Source organism: Ailuropoda melanoleuca, chromosome 9 (genome assembly GCF_002007445.2).
Source record: "Ailuropoda melanoleuca isolate Jingjing chromosome 9, ASM200744v2, whole genome shotgun sequence".
Taxonomy (NCBI): domain Eukaryota; kingdom Metazoa; phylum Chordata; class Mammalia; order Carnivora; family Ursidae; genus Ailuropoda; species Ailuropoda melanoleuca.
This window is the reverse complement of record NC_048226.1, coordinates 5,201,087-5,219,873: the sequence shown is the minus strand read 5'-3', so window position 1 is coordinate 5,219,873 and position 18,787 is coordinate 5,201,087. Positions and strand designations below refer to the sequence as shown.

The window sequence follows — 18,787 nt, the reverse complement described above, 5'->3', positions numbered from 1 at the left end:
AGGAGTCCCCAGAATCGAAGAGCTCAAAGACAGCAGTGTGACCTCACAGGTCACCCTGGGTGCAGGTACTGGAGCGAGTTATCTGGGACAGGAAGTGGCTATGAGAGGCAGGAACCAATGCAAAATCCCCTGTCAACAACTGCGTAATTTCTCCAAGGAGTTTGTCTTCACAGAAATGGGGTTATTGGGGCATGTCACTTGTGGGGAGCATTTGGGGAACTCCTTGAGGGCTCACTTGGGACAAGACACTTGGGGGATCACAGGTATGGCAAACACACAGCACACGTGCTACCACTGCTCTTTCCTTGCCCATGGCAGACATTGCTAATCCATTACCACACAGCTGCGGAATCCTCCTCTCTACCGTGGTCCAGACAGTCACTGCTAATCTATCGGCAGTCACACACGAGGTGAAACGTAACAGCTAACACTGGTGGAAGGGCCATCCCTTGGGTGGGGGAGGAAGGTGGGGAGCAAAAGAAATGTCTTCACCATGCCTGCCCTTCGAGATTCATAGGATTAGGATTCCTCAGATGAGGAAACCAAGGCTTAGGGAGGAGTGAGACCTGGCCAAGGTCATGCTGGACACTAGTGGGGACAGATGGGTCTGGAGCTCTGGTCTCCTGGCTCCTCACCTGGAAGCTGTCATCTGTGACTGGACAGTTGGTCCAGGAGACAGAGCACATGCATATGTCCCCATGCTCACATGGCCAGCGAAAAAAGCTGTTCTAGCCCGACATGTCACCAAGTGCAGAGAATGTGAAATCCCCGGGTGCTTAGGTTGACCTTATAAAATCTGGACTTTCTGGGCAGATGCTGGGGAGGGCCCATGCCTGGAACATGGCTGCTGTCTGGATAGGTCCATTTGAGCCTTAGTCCCTGGCCTGTATCTGGGGCAAACTCCCCAGTACCCTCAGGCAGAGGGAGCTAGGCCCCGTCCAGGGCACAAGCCTTGCTTTAGGATGGTTGCCGTCCTGAGCAGACCATCTCTGCTCCCTTGGCCTCAGATGCCTGATCCATCAGTGAGGAAGCTGACCTGTGACTTCACTTTGCTGAGGCTCAGTTTCTTCATCCATTAAATGGGGATAATGATACCTCCCTCCTGGGATGTCATAAGAAAGGGATGAACTAATCCTATAAAGTGCTTGGCACAATGCCCTGCACACAGCAGGTGCAGAGGGAGGGCAGCTGGAATGACCTGAGGACTTCTCCGGCTGCCAGAGCCCAGCCCGTGACCTACACCTTCCTGTGGGAAACAGGCCATCTCAAGCTGGCTCTGCAGTCACCAGAACTAACACAGCTTGGCCAAGCTTAGACGGTGAGAAAATCGATTTCTTCTGGACTTGGGGAAGGGCAAGAGGGAAGACAGTGCCTTCTGTCCAGGAGTCCCCAAACAGCTGGCCCAGGTGCCCACGTTCTGTGGTGGGAGCTGCAGACAGAGGGCCCCTTCCATTCACAGAGGGAACTCCCATGTGGCCGACTGGCTGGGGACTGGGCAGGCAGATCAGTGAATCTCCTGTTTGGAAGCCGGTTCTGGCAAGGAGAGGGTGTCACTCTGCCTACCTCTGACTTCCCAAGAACTCGTCCCCAGTGACCTCACTCCTGCGTGCCCACCCACATCATACAGGTGATGCTGGGGGATGGGGCCTTGGGTGCCACCGGGTGGAAGAAGGAAGAGCTGGGTTTGCCATGTCGCTAGTGTTTGAAAACACAAATATGGCCTGTACTGTAATTTTCAAAGAAAAAAAGGACCTGGTTATAAAACAGTACGTGTACATGAAGTTTACATTCTCACACTGAGCCACAACTAGAAGGAAATACGCCGACAGGCTGAGAGCGGTTGTCCCAGGTGATGGGCCAGAGGCTGGATTTTTAGTTTCTTCCTTGTGCCTTTCAAACTTTTTGACTGTGAATATCATTTGCTTTTATCATCAGAATAGCAACAACAAACCCCACCACCGTGAAATGATGTCCACGAAGCCTATGGTTTAGGCCCCGGCAGCGAGCAGAGGCCAGACTTGCTCAAGCAGCCCCCTACCCACAAGGAGCTAGGCCAGGTTGGCTCCTTGGCTCCTCGGGGATGGTGAAATCTGTTCTCTGGCCCTCAGGCTGGGGGGTGGGGGGCGCGGAGCGCACCTCCTCCCTCTTGCTTGGGGATCATATCCAGTCCTCTCTCATCCCCCAGTCCCGAAGGTGGCAGAGGTCCCGCCAGCCGCTGAGCTGGCCCCCTTCGGAGCTCTGGTTTTGGCCCACACCCACCAGGGGGCCGGACTCCCTGCCTGCCGGGAACTGGGCCAGGTGGAAGGACATGGTAACAGGCCCCAGTGACGTCTCCCCCACTTCCTTTTACCTGCCCCACTGCGTTTGCTGCTGAGTCAGGGTCCCTTTCGGGACTGACCAAAGGATGTGGCATGACACAGCAGGATGTGGCGATGCTCTGGGCGGTCCCCGAGGGCTCGGCAAGACGTCCCAAGGAAAATGAGAGCGAGAGCAGAGACATGGGGTGCCTGGGCAGCTCCGTCGCTGGGTGGCTGCCTTCGGCTCAGGTCATGATCACAGGGTTCCCGGATCGAGCCCTGCTTTGGGCTCCCTGCTCAGCGAGGAGTCTGCTTCCCCTCTCCTCCTGCCCTTCCCCTGGCTCATGCTCTTTCCCTTTCTCTCTGTCAAATAAGTAAAATCTTTAAAAAAGAACTCAAGGACCTTGGCCACAGGTCTGCTCCCCAGACCCTCACATCTGTACGTGCATTGGCCTGAGCGTTCCCCGTGCTCCTAGCGCAGCCCGTGAGGTAAGTGTTGGCAAATGCCAACCCCTGTTTCCAGCTCCTCCTGTTTCCTCTCTTCTACTCTAGAGACCTCAATGAGCTTCCAGAGGTTTTCAAAGGGAGTTAGGTGCTCTTGGCATTGTGAGGGGGTAATTCTTCACGTACAATTGTTCCCTGCATTGCAATGGCCCCCTTCCACTAGATGCCCAATCACTGTGACAACCTGAAATGTCTCCCCACCCTCCATTTCCAAACACCCCCCCAGATGCTTAACCGACTGAGCCATCCAGGCATCCCATGAAGAGATTTTCTAAGAGAAGGGACAAAGATCCTCTGTCTGAACTCCCAAACCAACACCAGCAACCACACACATCTGGGCTTTTCCAGATGAGAAAAACACAGCCACTGTCCTGCCAGAGCTACTGAGGGTTGGGTCCTCCCGTTACCTGAAGACTAACGCGTTCCTAACGTCTGCATGTGGGGAAACAGAGACACAGAGAGACTGAGTCACTCACCCGAGGTCTCTTGCCTGGTAAGGAGCGGAGGCAGGATTCATACTGGGACACAGGTAACCACTGAGCTAAGTGGACTCTGAGTGCCCCTGGGACTTTCGGCCTCGGTTTGCACACACGTGCCTGAGTGCACTTTCTTTTCCCTGAGCAGAGGGTTCATTGCTTCCATCAGATTCTCAAAGGGTCCACAATTGAATGAGAGCCCTACTCCCTTTATGTTTTTGTCCCACTCATGTTACGGGTAATAAAAGGGAAGCCCCAAGTAGGAGAGTGACTTGCCACATTGGTGACCAAGCCGAGATGATCAATGGGCCTCACCCGAAATTCTGCCCCCTCCCCCTGCCCCTCCTCACAAAGGCTTGGACTGGCGCAGCAGCCTCCCCGTCGGACTCCCTGCCTCTTGTTCCCCCTGCGCCGCACATGCCTGAGAGGCTCCTACCCAGCGCCTGCCGTGACTCTGCCCCAACTCATTCCAGCTCGAGATACTAGTATTTTCCTATGCCTACTGTTGACAAATGGCCACAGAAATCTTTTCAGTCACACGTGGTCTGAAACCTTGCTGTGCCCCACAGGTGGAGGCCATGTCCCTTCTCCTTGAACCTGAGCAGGCCTTCGTGGCTGCCTTGACGAAGAAGCCTGGGTGGCAAGGGTTGCTGCCCTGTGCCTCCACAGCCAGGTCATAAAGATGATAACATCTCGGCCTCTCTCTCCCCCCCCAACCCCTCCTCAGTCTCTTCTGACCTTTGAGCCCATTACCACGGTGCAAGGAAGTCCCTGGCAGGGCCTCGCGGAGACTCTGGCCAAAATCTCTGCTGCCAATCGATCAGCCCACAGAAGCGAAGAGCCTTCAGGATTCCAGCCTCTGCTCGCAAGTCTTCCAGCTGAGGCCCCAGGTGTGGTGGGGCAGGCAGAGCTGTCTCCTCTGGTGGGCCCTGTCCAAATTCTTGAGGCCAGTAACAGTTGTTACTCCCTTGAACGGGAGACCCCTGCAGGCTTGGGCTCAGGAGTCAGGAGCCACGGGGGCTGTCGGGGCTTTGGAGTAGGGGAGCGCAGTGACCACCGCGCTGGCCAGGAGAGGAGAGGGGCCTTCCCGATCTCCTCCCCCAGCCATGTCTGAGGCTGGGGTCCACATTTGGTAGAGGCAGCTTTTTTGTTTTTTGAAAGAAGGGGGGGTGGAGGGAAAGGGAGAAGCAGGCTCCCCTCTGAGCAGGGAGCCCAACATGGGGCTCGATCCCAGGACCCTGGGATCATGACCTGAGCTGAAGGCAGACACTTAACTGACTAAGCCACCCAGGCACCCTTTTTATTTCTTTTACTTTCTGCCAGTCTGATGGGGGAGACAGAGTATCTTGCTGTTATTTCAATTTGCATTTCTCTGAAACTAGCAAGGGAGAACATCTTTTCTTTTATGGTCATTGGCCTTACCGGTTTCTTTTCCTGTGAGGTGTTTGCTCACAGCTTATGCTGAATTTTCTGTTGGGTTGGTTGTCTTTTTGATTTGCAGAAGTCCTTTACATATCCCAGACACCAATCTCCTGCTGGTTTTATGTATGGCAAATACCTCCTCCCAGATTGTGGGCATATCTTATCATCTTGGTTATGGCATATTTTGTTGAAGATTTGAATGTAAATGTTATCAGGCTCATTTAATATTTTCCTTTACGGCTGATACTTTTTATACCTGGGATTTTCTTCCTCATCAAGAGGCACCATGGGACTTTCCAAGTTGCTAGCTGTGTCCTATTTCTTGGCTCCAGCGCTGGGGACAAAGCTGGGTTCGCTTTGTGAAATGCTATCGACCTGGGCATGTATGATGTGCACTTTTCTTTATGCACGTTATAATTAACAAAAAGTTCATTAAAAAAAAGAAATCATTCCTTACCCTGAGGTCATAAAAATATTCTCCTAGATTTTCTTCTAAATGTATTAAACTTTCGTTATTCACAGTTAAGCTTCGAATCCACCTGGAGCTGTGTGTGGTGTTAGGTGGGGATCTAATTTTACTTTCTCCATATGGATCACCACGTGTCCCAACACCATTTATAAAAGTCTCTTCCCCACGTGGGTGATGCCTCTCTGTCACGTAGCAAGTTCTCATTGACGCACAGTTGTGCCTCTGAGCTCTTCTTCTGTTGCCTTCATCTCTTCGTAGCCTGATGCCGAAGCTGGTTTAACAAGCTTTAGTATCTGGTAGGATCCAGTGGAGGACGTGAAGGCGGGAAATGGTATAGTCAGCGAGACACGGTGACAACGACCCCCGAGGAGTGGAGCGTGGATTTTGGAGGCCAAGGCTGCAGGCTTAGGAGTCCAGGTGCTGCTGCTTTGGTGTCCAAGCAGGAGGGGAGCAGCCTGGCCGTGGATGGGGGCTGGGAAGTGGGCTAAGGTCGGATGTATAGGGGAGGTAAGCTGGACAGGATTTGCTGTGGATCAGAAAAATTAGGATCGAAGACGACGCGTTGATTTTTGGCCAGAGGATGGTGGTGCTGTTTGCTGAGCTGGGAAGGGCTGGGGTGAAGCTGACAGGTAGGCCTTCGAGAGAGTGCCCTGATAAATGGCTGAATGAAGGTGGGAAGGGTGGGGGTGATGCCGTCCCACCTCCTGAGACCTTTGCACCCTTGGGGAGGGTGAAGGACCACCCTCTTTGCTTTACACAATTTGCTGTTTTAGGGAACCTGTGTCATAACCCCTCAAACACGACTGTCACTGCTGTCGGGGGGAGAGGGGCACGTTTCTTACCTGTGTGGTGGTACCTCCCCTGCAAATTCCGGCTCAGGGCCGGGCCTCCCAGACTTCTGGTCCCAGGACACTGGCTCTTGGAAGGCTTCCAGTCCCACGGAGGCCCGAGGTGGCGTCGGGGAAGGACAGAAGCAGGCCCCGGTAGGCTGTGGGTCTGGCTCCGTCACCCGCCTCCCTCTTCGGTTACAGAGGTGGCCTCGGTGCTTCTCCAGGTTATTTTGGGAGCCTGTGCTATTTGCCGGGAGGAAGCAAGGAGCCCTTGGCTTCACCTGGGTGTGAAGGAAGCGCCTTGGTGGAGAGGCTGACAGCCTCAGAGGCCCTGCTCGTGGGTGGGGGCTCAGACCTGGGCGTTTTCAACCAGATCATTGCTCTGTTTACAGTCTGCTGCTGGCTCATCGTCCCCAGCTGTGATGAAAACACCTTTAGTTCATAAAACGTGGAAATTGCATCTGAGCACTCAAGCTGAGTCACTTCTCTGAGCAAGCCTTCAGCTGGGGCAACATTTTTGGCTAGGCCCGGGGTGGGGCTCTGTGTGGGTATGGGTTTCGCCCGTGGACAGCCCCAGGTGGCCTGGCAGGTCCGCTCAATCCTCAGAGCACGGGCTTCCTTCACTGAATCAAGGCCCATTTTAAGCCCCTTCTTTGTTTTGTCGCCAGGGTGGCTGACTAGAAGGGAGGGACCCCTGAGGCCTCAAGTCCTCAGACAGCTCAGGGGATATACAGGGTGGTGAGGCCTGGCACGGAGGAGAGGGGTAGGGAGGACCTCAGCTGGTGGGGGAGAAGGCCAGGCTCGGTCTGGGGCTGGTCTTGTCCAAGCGCCGGGGAGCCCTTGGCTTGAGGTGCTGTCCTTCCCACCACAACCAGAGGTGATTTTCAGACTGGCGCCCTTCATGGTTTTTGGATGGGAAGGAGGAAGGAGGGCGGTACAGAAGAAACCGGTCTTTACTAAGCACCTACTTCATGCCAAGCCCTTGGCTAGCTCGTTCTTCCGCTTTGTGGCTGGTCCAAGAACCTTGGCCCCTTGCCAGCTGCCGGACCTTGGGCCAGTGACTTCACCTCCTGAGTGTTCTATCCTCCTCTGCCTTATCTTCCTCTTCCGGCCTCAGAGCCGCTGTGACGGTCAAGCGAGATGGTACAAAGACAAGTCAATAAATGGGTTTTTATAAATAATTAGTGATATGGCTCACATTTATTGAGTACGGACTGTCCCGGGCTCCATGCTGCACGTTTTTCTTGCAGAAACTCATGGAACCCTCCCAGCAACTTTGAGCCGAGCTCTTTTTTTAGTCCCACTTTACAGATGAAGAAACTGAGGTGCAGAGACATCGGGTCACCTGTGGAAGGCTACGGGTGCTCTAATGCCAGGCCTAGCACCCTGACGCAGGCAATAGTAATTTATGTGACATTACGTAAACACAGGCAGGTGCTTTAAGTTGGTCTTTCTCAATGTGAATTCTCTAGGACCCTCATCTCTTCTTCATTTGGAAAAGTTGCTTCACCGGGGCGCCTGGGTGGCTCCGTTGGCGAAGTGTCTGCCTTCAGCTCAGGTCGTGATCCTGGGGTCCTGGGATTGAGTCCCATGTAGGGCTCCCTGCTCAAAGGGGAGTCTGCTTCTCTCTGCCCCTCCCCCCTGCTCAGTCTCTCTCTCTCAAATAAATAAAATCTTTTAAAAAAATAAAAATTTGCTTCGTCATCAGATAAGCATGGAAAACACTGGAACATTGCATTCTCCTTCTAAGACATTCGCTGGGAACTTTGATACAGTAAAGGCTCCCGGAAGTGCTGCAGTTAAAAGGGAAAAAGCAGACAACCCGTTTGTGTTTAACCCAGCATTTCTGAGCTTGTTTGCTCTCAGAGCCTTATTTCTGAGGAGTCCTTATTAAGATCAAGCCTGAGACCTAAACATTTATTCCCTAAGCCTGCATGCAGGCCTTTGCCTGTCTTATGGGGGCACCCCACAGACCACCCTGCTTCCAGGGCCCTGTGTTTCTCCTTTGTTCTATCATTCGTTCACCTATTTCACATGCTTTGACTTCTATTTTTTTTTTTTAAAGATTTTATTTATTTGAGAGATAGCGGGGGTGGGGGGAGAGGGGCAGGCAGAGGGAGAAGCAGGCTCCCCGCTGAGCAAGGAGCCCATCATGGGGCTTGATTTCGGGACCCTGGGATTATGACCGGAGCCGAAGGCAGACGTTTCACTGACGGAGCCGTCCAGGCGTACCACGCCTTGACTTTTCACTGGCATGATGAGGGTAAAGACGTGACTTTGGCTTTAAGAATCTTATTAAGATGGACAGGGAAGACAGGACAATGTGATCAGAAGTTCAAGGGCCTGTGGGGGGGGCGGTGCCTGGGTGGCTCAGGTCAAGATCCCAGGGTCCTGGGATCAAGCCCCACATCGGGCTCCCTGCTTTGCTGGGAGCCTGCTTCTTCCTCACCCACTCCCCCTGCTTGTGTTTCTTCTCTCGCCTGGTGTCTCTCTGTCAAATAAATAAATAAATCTTAAAAAAAAAAAAGGTTCAAGGGCCTGGGGAAACCTGGTGGATGGCACCCACCTGCTCTGGGAACTGGGGGCGGGGAGGTGCCTCCTGGACAGGATGTGGGCTCAGTTGCCAGGTGAAGGACTTTGGGTGGTCAGGTCAGGGATGCAGGAAAACATCTGAACATCTGTGGAAAAGCAATGCGTTATCTAGACTCTAAGGGACACCTCCTGGATTATCTGATTCCATTCTATGAAGGCTATTTTACAACTCTGCAAATTGTAGATAAGTAATGCAAAACTATTCTTATCTATAGGCCTGCAGACTCTGAATCGTCCCAGAGAACACCAACCCACCTCCCCACCCCAGTTTTGCCTTCATTTGCACACTCCTGATCAGTAAATGCATCTGTACTTCAAATTCTCTTGTGTACTGGTAATAAATAATACGTGCCTGGTTCTCTCACTGATTTAGGAGTTTAATAAACTTTTTAAAGATTTTATTTATTAGACAGAGAGCAAGCACAAGCAGGGGGAGCTGCAGAGAGAAGAAGCAGGCTCCCCACTGAACAGGAAGCCCAAGGTGGGGCGGCTTGACTGGAGGACCCCGGGATTATGACCTGAGCCTAAGGCAGACGCTTAACCGACGGAGCCACCCAGGTGCCCCGGAATTTAATAAACTTTAACACATGTTCATTTATGTATGACAGCCATGATTCTACCTTTTTTTAAAAGGGTAGTAAGAGGCTCCCTGGGCAGAGAGATGCATGTGCAAAGACCTGGAGGCTTGCTCTCAGCACCAGGCATTGAGTAGCAGGTACCCTGACCCGGATCCTTATCAGAGCAGACCATCCGGAGCCCCTAATTTTTCAGCCCCTACTCATGAAGGGTGGCAGCAGCTGGGGTAAAATGAAAACAGCTGGTGATCAATTGTCAGGTGCTGATGTGACTATGCCCCTGGGGATGGCATGTCACCTTGATTGGTGTGTTTACAGGGGAGCCAAATGCACTTCCGCCATGGAATCTATCACATCACGGACACTGCAATTGAAGCAGGTGCTCCTCCCTAACAGGGAGCCCAGAGGGAACCCCTCTGCTCCCCATGCTCTGCTTCCTTGTTGGATTTGCATGACCACCCACCCAGACCTGCTATGTGCCTTCTGCAGTTAGAGCTGGAGTTAGAGCTGGAGCCCAGCACTGCCCTCCCACCCACCCACCAGTCAAACAAAGCTCCTGGTAAAAGGAAAGCCTGTTGGGTTTCCTGGGCAGTCTCTCCGGGGAATCCACACTTGGGAGCCTGCTGGCTCTGGAGGGACGGTTTGGGTCCATCGCTGGCAAGGTGCCCTCCTTGAAACCACACGCCCTCCTAGAGTGAGGCCCAGCATCCTACGTGTGGGGCCTCGCAGAGCCCTTGGAGGGTTTCTCCTACCCATGGCCATGTGCAAAGGGATGTAGGACAAGGGCAGCCTTTGCGGCCCTGCTTGGCTTAGCAAAGCTGGAAATAACCTGTGTGCCCAACAGTTGGGGAGCAGTGATCCTGGGCATCCGTTCAGGGGAGTCCCCAGAGCCCTTAGAAAGAACAAGGAGGTTCCCCAGAGGGTCCTCACACAGGAAGGGCAGTTCCTGCGCCCCCCCCCACCCTGGTGCAGGCACCTGGCCCATCCCCCACCCCAGCCAGGCTCCCCGTGTCCTTCAGTGTCCCCTCCAGCCACACTCAGCGCCCCTGGCCTGGCACTGAGGTGGGCCAGAGAAGTGAGGTGGAAGGTGGCAAACTGCGGAGCCGGGGGGCAGCTACGAATTCCAGCTGTGTGGCCTTGAGTGACCCAGCCACCACTCTTTGGCTCAGTGTCCCCCTCTGTAGAGTGGGGACGGTTTACCAACCTCAAAGGTGAGATGAGCACCTGGCCCGCAGAGCAGGTGTTCAGTAAAGGTGACTATGACTTGAGTTCTGCCCAGTGAGAACTATGGGGGTGCAGACTCGGGGAGGTGCCCTGAGTCATCTGCTGGGAGGAGACATGCCCTGCCTGTCACAGGCTCCGTGTGAGGGTTCCGGGCGTTGAGTTGTGGCTCCCCAGGCCGCCCCCACAGCAGACGACGTGCCCCTGAGAGGAAGAGTTCTGCCAGTTTCTGAGGGAGGAGGTGCATCAGGTGACATGGCGGTTGACAGCCACAGCCCTCACCCGCCCTGAGATTCACCCGGCCCTGCTCGCGGTGGGGGTGACCTCAGCTCCCCACGGGTGCTGAAGTCGCTGGCTCCGTGAACCGACTGTATGATCTGGGGGAGCTCTGCGGGAGCTGGTGGACACTGGGGCCGGGGCCTCCTGGGCTCTGGGGGATGGGGTGGGGGCGCTGAGAAGGGGGCTCCCGCTGGGCCTGGCAGCTAGGGACCCAGCTTGTCCAAAATCCTCAAAGTGCGTGACCCCGTGGCCCCCGCAGACTTTCAGCTGGCTCCACAAACCTAGACTTCTTTTCCAGTTAACTTATTACTTTCCTTCCCTTGCTGAAGTGGTGATTCCTCCTTTCACTTCCCCATGCCTCTGCACACTCAGTCATTCTTTGAACAAACCTTAAAAGTGCATACTATGTTCTTTATTCCTTTCAAGGACCCCATGAGGAAGACTTTACCATGTCCCTATTTTTTAGTTGAGGAAACACCCAGTGAGGACAAGAGCCCTGCTGGTAAGAGGTGAAGGCCCAGACTCACCCGCATACCTTCCTGCCTCTTGTCGCCGGGCCCTCACTGGGCCACAGGAATGAGCAGAGCCACACTGGCCCGTGGGAAGTTCACAGCCAGTGGCAGGGGCCTGACCTGTAGGGTTTGGAGTACGTCAGGAAAGGCTTCCAGAGGAGGAGACCTGGGATCTGGGGTGAAGGAAGAAGGGTGGGAAAGGGATTCCAGGGCCAGTGGGGCTAGAGTGAGGGTGGAAAACGGCAGGAGTCAGGGCTCTGCTTAGAAGAGGTGAGAGTAGATGAGGGTGGTGGAGTCAGCTGGGGTTCAGGGGCTTCCAAGACTGCAGGGAGGAGAGCCTTGATTGGCAGGCATGTCCCAGACACTTGTCAAGGCTGAGCTGGGCCCCCAGCTGCCTGGGTTCAGTGCCAGCTAGAATGCGTACCTGTCAGGATGCCTGGGTGGCTCAGTTGGTTAAGTGTCTGCCTTCGGCTCAGGTCATGATCCCAGGGTCCTGGGAAAGTCCCACATTGGGCTCTTTGCTCAGTGGAGAGCCTGCTTCTTCCTCTGCCCCTTCCCCTATTCGTGTGCGCGCTCGCGTGCTCTCTCTCTCTTACAAATAAATAAAATCTTAAAAAAAAAAAAAAAAGAATGGGCATCTGTCCCACGGGCTTAGGATCCCACAGCAGGGACAGGAACCCCTGGCAAGGGGTACTTGGGAGACAAGCTCAAGGGTTCTTCCAGGCAAGAGAGGCTGAATTCCTTGGGGAGTGGCTCTCCTCTTCAGCTCTTCGCAGGATTCAGCTGCCTGGGGTGGGACCTGCAGAGACTCTGGGTCCTCACACTGCTTCCTGAGAACCTTATTTATACTAAAGTGTCAATGGCTCATATGAAATGTAGCAGTACTCAACTCTGTCTAGAAGAATCATCTGAGAGGTGTGCGTGCTTTTATAAAAATAACACTTGCTCATTCTCAAACAAAACAAAACGAGTGATACAAGAAAGTACAAAGAAGGAAGCAGCAGCCCACCCACCCCCATTAGAAGGGCAGCTTCCTGAGGGCAGGGTATTTTCTGTTCTCTGCTGTCCTCCCAGCGCCTAGAACTTCCTGGCACGGAGTGGATGCTTAATACAGTCCACTGCCCAGCGCTCACATCTGGGGGATGCCTTCTATACACACAGAACTTTGGAGAGGTAAAGAGCTGTCAGTAGACAGAAAGGTAAGTAGGTCCAAATAATTTTAAAAGATGGGATTGTACCACACCTGCTAGATTTAAAACTAAAATTAATTTTACTTGAGTTGAACAGGAAAAAAAAAACCCTAAAAAATTGCTGAATCTTAGATAAGTTTTTACTTTCCACAGAGGTATTCGTTCATGATGAATTTGTCTCATGTTAAGGAAAAAAAAAAAGATGAAATTCATCAAGAGATTGGAGTCTTGGGGAAAAACAGGAAATGCTTCACTTGGGCAGGAACTCTCATTCCTTGAGATGAAAAAGGTGATCACCTGCCTCACCCGTCTTCCCTCCATTCCTAACTCTGACTCTAGTATTTTCCCTTTGTCAAGGTTTCTAACACTCAGATTCTGCTCTGCAGACACAATTCTCCTAGTAGCTCATCTTAGTCCTGTATTCCAATGGATTCCATTCCTTTTTAAAGCACATTTTGTCCTGGATTTTGCATTTGGAGTCATCTCCTGGTTGTACCAGGAAAAGTGGGGAAAGACTTTGAAATGGCACCCCCGCCCCTGAAAACAGCCTACGGGAGGGGGGAGGGTCCTGTATTTACGGACCTGTGACTTTCATCATCTTGGAGCAAATCTAAGTTGTAGAAAACTTGGGGCAACACAAATGGTTCTTGTTCAGAGACATGCAAACGAATTTTGTGCCGTGGATCGCCGCCCGTGGCTCTTGTCCATTATGTACGTGTATGTACGTTCATTTCGGGACTTCTTAGCTGCCTGTTTATGTGTACTTGTTCTAATTTTCATTTAAACCAGTTGGAACATATTACTTGTTCCCTAATTACTTAACGAGTTAAATAAAATTTTTGACATGTGTTCATTTTATATTGTAGGAGAGTCACGATTTTACCCTTAAAAAAAAATGGACCCTTTTAACTTTCGGCTAGATTTTCATTGCTGAATAGTTTTTTTTTTTTTTTTTTCCAAAGAAGGCTCAAGGGTGCTGTTTTCCCTGATCCTTTCCATGTTGTCTATAAATCCCAACAACCTCACTGGGTGTAATATTCTCGGTTTTCCCTTTTCCACACAACTATGAAGACTAAACTCCCTTGTCTTCTGGAATTGAATGTTGCTGGGGAAAAATGAGAGGCCAGATTGATTTTTTTCTCCCCTTGTTCATGACTTGGGTTTTCCTCCTGGGCGCCTGAACGCTTGTTTTCTCTGTCCTTAAAGTTCAGGAACTCAGCCGGAGGTGTCCTCCCCACGGTGACCATCCCGAAGCCCTCTCACGCCCTCTCCATCTCTAAATATTCTTTGGCTTCGGCTGTCGGATAGCCTACTTCAAGGAGCCAATCCGTCTTAGGTTGGAGGCTCTGGGCTCCCTAATGACCATCTTCTTTCTAATTGTTTGAGTTTGTCCTTCTGAGCCCCTTGTGAGTATTTCACCTTTTTCTTCAAAAAGTGAGTTTGCTTTTCAGATGTGCGTGCTCTGCTGTGATTCGGTTTCTTAGACGTGCAGTGGTCCCGTTTGGCTCCTCCTGTCCACGAGCTCCCTCAGCGTTTCCTGATGTGGTTTCTTGACTGTCTCTTCTTATATCGGATTTGTATTCTCATGCACTTTCCTCCATCCTGGGGCTGCGGGTGTTCTGGAAGCTGCCTTTGATCCCAGGCCCCTGCTCCCTTTCAGCTTTCATGACCTCATGTGATTTCCTTCCCTTTCTTGGCAGTTGGCAGGGTGGTCCTGCAAGTTCGCTTCATCTGCAGGGTTCGCTGAGCATGTCCTGCCGTCATCCTACTCATGGCTGTAACATGGGAACCAGCCTGTAACCCCCCAGGACGGCTGCAAGAGCTGCATGGTTTTCAGCTCCCTTTTCGGTAGCCCGAGTATGCGGGGACGGAGCCCTCTACAGAGGCCACCTGGCTGGGGGCTACAGGCCTTGTCTTCCCTGCCATCCCCTAACCACTCTGCACTCAGGCCCCTCCCCCCACTGTCCAGCCAGGCCCCTCCCCCCACTGTCCTCCCACCACAGTGCAGCCTGGGATCCGTGAAGATGGAAGGTCCTGGAGGCCATGGCTGCGGAGACTCTTCTTGGTTTGTTGGTCATTCTTTTCATAAACAATTTGTCATTGTTACTCATTTCATCTGTATGGGATAGAGGAGACTGAACACTTCCCCTCACTCCGTCCCCCGAAGTCTGAGCTCCTCTCCTGGCCAGCCTCCTAAAAATGCCAGTGTCCAGGTCCTGCCGCCCTGAGGCACTGAGAGACTGCTTCTGTGGGTCTGCATGGAACCTCTAGACCTGGGGGCCAGAACTGCTGAGTCATCTACCAGGGCTATTTGCATTTTGGTCACATTAAAGGAAGGCAGCTGTTTATGTGAAATCACGTGGTTCTGAACGGTTCAGTTTTGGAATGCCTAAGGTGGGCAAATTGGATCATTCATTCTATTGGTGAGGCCTCGGAGGCCCAGAGAGGGGAAGTGACTGGCCCAAGGTCATACAACAATCCAGCAACAGACAGGTTTGAAGAATTGGAAATGCCAACCCCAGACGTGGAGCCTGGGGATCAAGGGAGCCCACCTCTGAGGGCAGGAAGGTCTTTGTTGGTGGCATAAGCAGCCCCCCTTCCCATCTTCTGGCCTCGAAGAGGAAATGTTTGTGGCCCTGCTCCTGGGGAACTGTGGTCATGAGCTTCCTTGGGGGAGGGTGGCTGCCCCAGGAGGCATGCTATCAAATCCCAACCCTCCCGGAAGGAGTGGCCCCACTTCCTCTCACACCTGCCCCCACCCCCTCCACCTGCTGCCCTGGCCCCTGTGCTTTCAGCACGAGCCCAGGGCCTGGTGAAAACCCAGGGCCAGGCGGCAGGTAGTGCGGTCCTGGGAAGGAAGCAGCAACGGAAAAGGCAGGGAATCTGGGATTAGTGCCGGAGAGGGCTCAAGTCAGGCCTTTCTGAGAGGGTTCCCCATCCGCCAGGGGAAGGGGTGCCAGAGCCATTGGGGCCCTGACCAGGCAGTCGGACTGAGCCGCTCGGTGTCTCCTGGCTATTTGTCGGCCCCTGGCTCTGCTCTTGCCGCGCAGCCCATCAGCCTGGTGACACCGGGCGGCCCCAGGAGAAACCTGGGTCCACCCCCTTACTCCTTCTGCGGCCCTCCACGGCTCAGCGGGCTCAGGAAAATAACAGGACCCTCTCCACAGGGTTGTGGCGAGGATTAATTCCTGCAAAGGCGCACAGGAAGCAAGGCTCTCCGTAACGGAGCCACTGAGCCCAAAATAGATCCATTCCACAAGGTAACAAGAAATATTTCACTGGAGTTTTTGTGAGGTGATGGGGAAAAGGAATCTCACTGTTCACCACAGAGCTGCAATTTAATTTCTCTCTGGGGGCATTTCTGATCTTTCTCTGCTAAATTCCCCCTCCTCCTCCTCCTCCCCCACCCCCCCACCTAGTCCCAGCATCCCTTCTACTGCTCAGTCCCAGCTCTCTCACCAAGAGAGGGGGGCTGCCAGTGGCCCCCCACGTGTGTCCCGGGGAGTGTGTGAACCACGACAATGGCTGCAGCTGGCGCCAGGCTCTGGCAAGTACACGGCAGGGACTCTCTCGGCCCCACCAGACACAGGAGGACCCAGGGAGGGAGTGCCAACTCTGGCCTCAAACTCAGGCGCTCAGGCCCCAGCTGCTTCCACAGCGGACTCGGAACACGGCCCCCTATTCGCGGGCTCCCTGGCTCTTCACAGCAACCCCGGGAGGAAGATGGGCCAGGCAGCCGCGGCCAATTCTGGCCCCAAGGAATTCCATTTTTCAGATGAGGAAACGAGACTAAGAGAAGCTAAGGGCTCATGTGGCTGACGAACACAGACTCCGAGCGCCCCTCCATGTCTGATGGTGCGGCCGGCCAGCCATCCCGCTGAGCGCTCATCTGCTGGGTCTGTGGGGGGCAGGCCTGCTCGCCTTTCACGGGGCCCATCTCCCGGACGAGGCCGCAGACCACCTTGTTATTACGACCAACTGTCGCCACACGTTTTTGCCTGGGATTTTACCCTCCTCATTTGCTCTCACCATTTTTACTGTGTTGAGTCCTCTTCCCACTTTGGAGAAAGCCTGGCTCTCAGGGAAGGGCAGGCAGGGCTGAGGGGCTCCCATTTCTGCCCCAAGGGGTTGGCTTGGGGGAGGCCCTGTGTGTTCCCGGGAGTGGCTGTACTGTCTGGGGAGCCTGGCAAGGACGTCAGCCTCTCTGAAGCCGGGTCTCTTAACCTGTCAGGGGTGCTGGCCCCTTTGACAACCTGATGAGACTCGTGGCCTCTTTCCCAGAAATCTGCACAGACTCACAAACATGATATACCCTCTGACCTCTCTCCTCGGGTTTCCCAGGGGTTCCCGGTCTAGACTAAAGCCTCGTACGTTACGGGGTGCTATCTGCCAATCTCCAGAACCCCAGAATCTGGATGCTTATGTCTGGATAGCTGGGTGTGGCCATGCCTAAAGCAGGCATGTTTTTTTGAGAGAACAGTTTTATGAAAGGATTATGTTGAGAATGGCTGATCCCTCTGAGTGAGAATGATGTCCAGATTATTGGCCAGTCAACTTTCACACAGACAGAGGCCACATACAACAACACGTATATAGAGTGGGTCTTCGCTGGAGTGACAACCGCCCACGTTCAGAGAGTGCCAGGCACTGTGCTGCACGTGGCTCATGTGTTATCTTGTTAAATCTTCCTAACAACCAATCCCATGGGGTCATGCTATTCTGATCTCTGAGGCAAAGGAAAGTTAAGTAAGTTACTCAAGGTCACGCAATACATTGACCCGACCAGCCTTTGACCTCAAGTACTCTGACCCAGGAGCCTGTGACAGCCTTCTTTCCTGTGAGCGGGTGACACTCAGAGCCAGGGGAGGCCGGCCCCGTTCTGTTCTGAGACAACTCTGTCCCCAGCTCAGTTGGATCCTGTTGGGTCTGGGCAAAGAGAGCAGGCGCCAAGTAAACACCAAAATGGCGTTTTTCTGGAAAGCCTCTGTAACACATTGGCGCCCCAGTCCCCTTGTCTAAGAGTCCCCGATGGACCATATCATGAAGTGGCATTTGCCTGGCCTGGCAGGGAGACAGAACTCTGCTCTCAGGCAAATTTGGCCGGTAATGTGATCCCATTTGACCCCACAGGCTGGCAAGGCCTGGGAAATGTCAGCTTACACTTGTTTCCACCGTTTCCGAGGGGGTTTCCTTTGCCCGCCGGTAGGCTCTGCAACATGCCCACTGGGAACGGCAGGACGGCGGCTGCTTCCCTGCTGCCGAGCCGCGGGTGGAGCTGTCCTTCGGTGCTGGAAGGGGCTGCAGAGCCTGGCTCTCTCGGGACACCCGACCCCTGCCTGCAAAGGGCCCTCGCTGAGCAAGGCTGTCCCACTGCCACCTTCTCAACGCCTCCGGACGCTTCTGCCCCACCTGACAGGCTCGTCCAACATCGTGAACGTGGACAGAGGGAGCTTAGTCATCACCAGAGAGCGGGGGTGACCGAGAGGAGCGAGAACGCCTTGCCCAAGGCCCAAAGCTAAAAGTCACAGCCGCTGAGGTTTGTATTCACCCTGAAGGCTGCCCCGGTGCCCCTTCCCCTACCTGAGGTCAGGGGTTCTCAAAATGGGGGCTGGGGGTGACTGGCGGCACCAGCCTCACGGGGGCGCTCATCAGGACTGCAGACCCTCGGGCTCCAGCCTGGATCTTCTGAAACAGAAGCTGTTCGCACTAGCCCGGTAGTGATGTCCAAGCTGTTGAGAACCACTGCCCTAGGCCTCTGCCTTCTCGGCTGCGATGTGGAGCCCTGTACAGGCAGGAATGACTCAAGTTTGAATTCCCACCCCTCTATGCATCTTGGTCCCTCCCTGCGACCCCCCGCCCCCAAGTCATGACTGCAGATATGTCACATAGAACAGGGAGCTGGAAGCAGATGCCGGTGATCGTACGGATCTTAGCACATGGCAAATGACACACCTCCAAATCGATAAAGGGGGAAATCAGCTAGCTCTCTGATAACCAAAAACGTCAGCGAACACACACAAGAGGGGATCTAAGTGAACAAGGCCAACCAGAGGGCAACTTCCACTTGCCCTCATGAAGCCAGCAGAAGTGGTGAGGGAAGCAGCCTGGAGGGGCAGGTCTGCCACCGCACTCCACAGCTCCTCACCGTCTCCTGGGCTGTGGGATTCCAAGGTTCAGCAGGCCCGAGGCCCCTGTCCCCAACCTCCTATCTTGTCCTCCCATGAAGAGGGCAGTCTAGGCAGATGCCTTTACAGTGGCCCTCTCCATCCACCCATCCATCTACCCATCACCCACCCAACAAACGTTATTAGGCACCTGCTGTGTTCCAGGTTCTCCCACCACTATCCCGGTCTAAGGACTGTGGAGGGAGTGATGGGACTTGTCGGGTGGGGGTCCTGCAGGCTGGCTGGGGCCCCCCTC

At 53.8% G+C, this 18,787-nt stretch overlaps 1 long non-coding RNA gene across 1 annotated transcript; it reads left to right on the top strand.

The window, feature by feature from the left end:
* The first annotated feature begins 2,615 nt into the window (after positions 1-2,615).
* On the top strand, positions 2,616-8,888 carry LOC117803709. The gene is made up of 3 exons (XR_004627672.1): positions 2,616-2,786; positions 4,005-4,167; positions 8,806-8,888. It is a non-coding gene; the product is annotated as an uncharacterized LOC117803709 (long non-coding RNA).
* Positions 8,889-18,787: the final 9,899 nt, after the last annotated feature.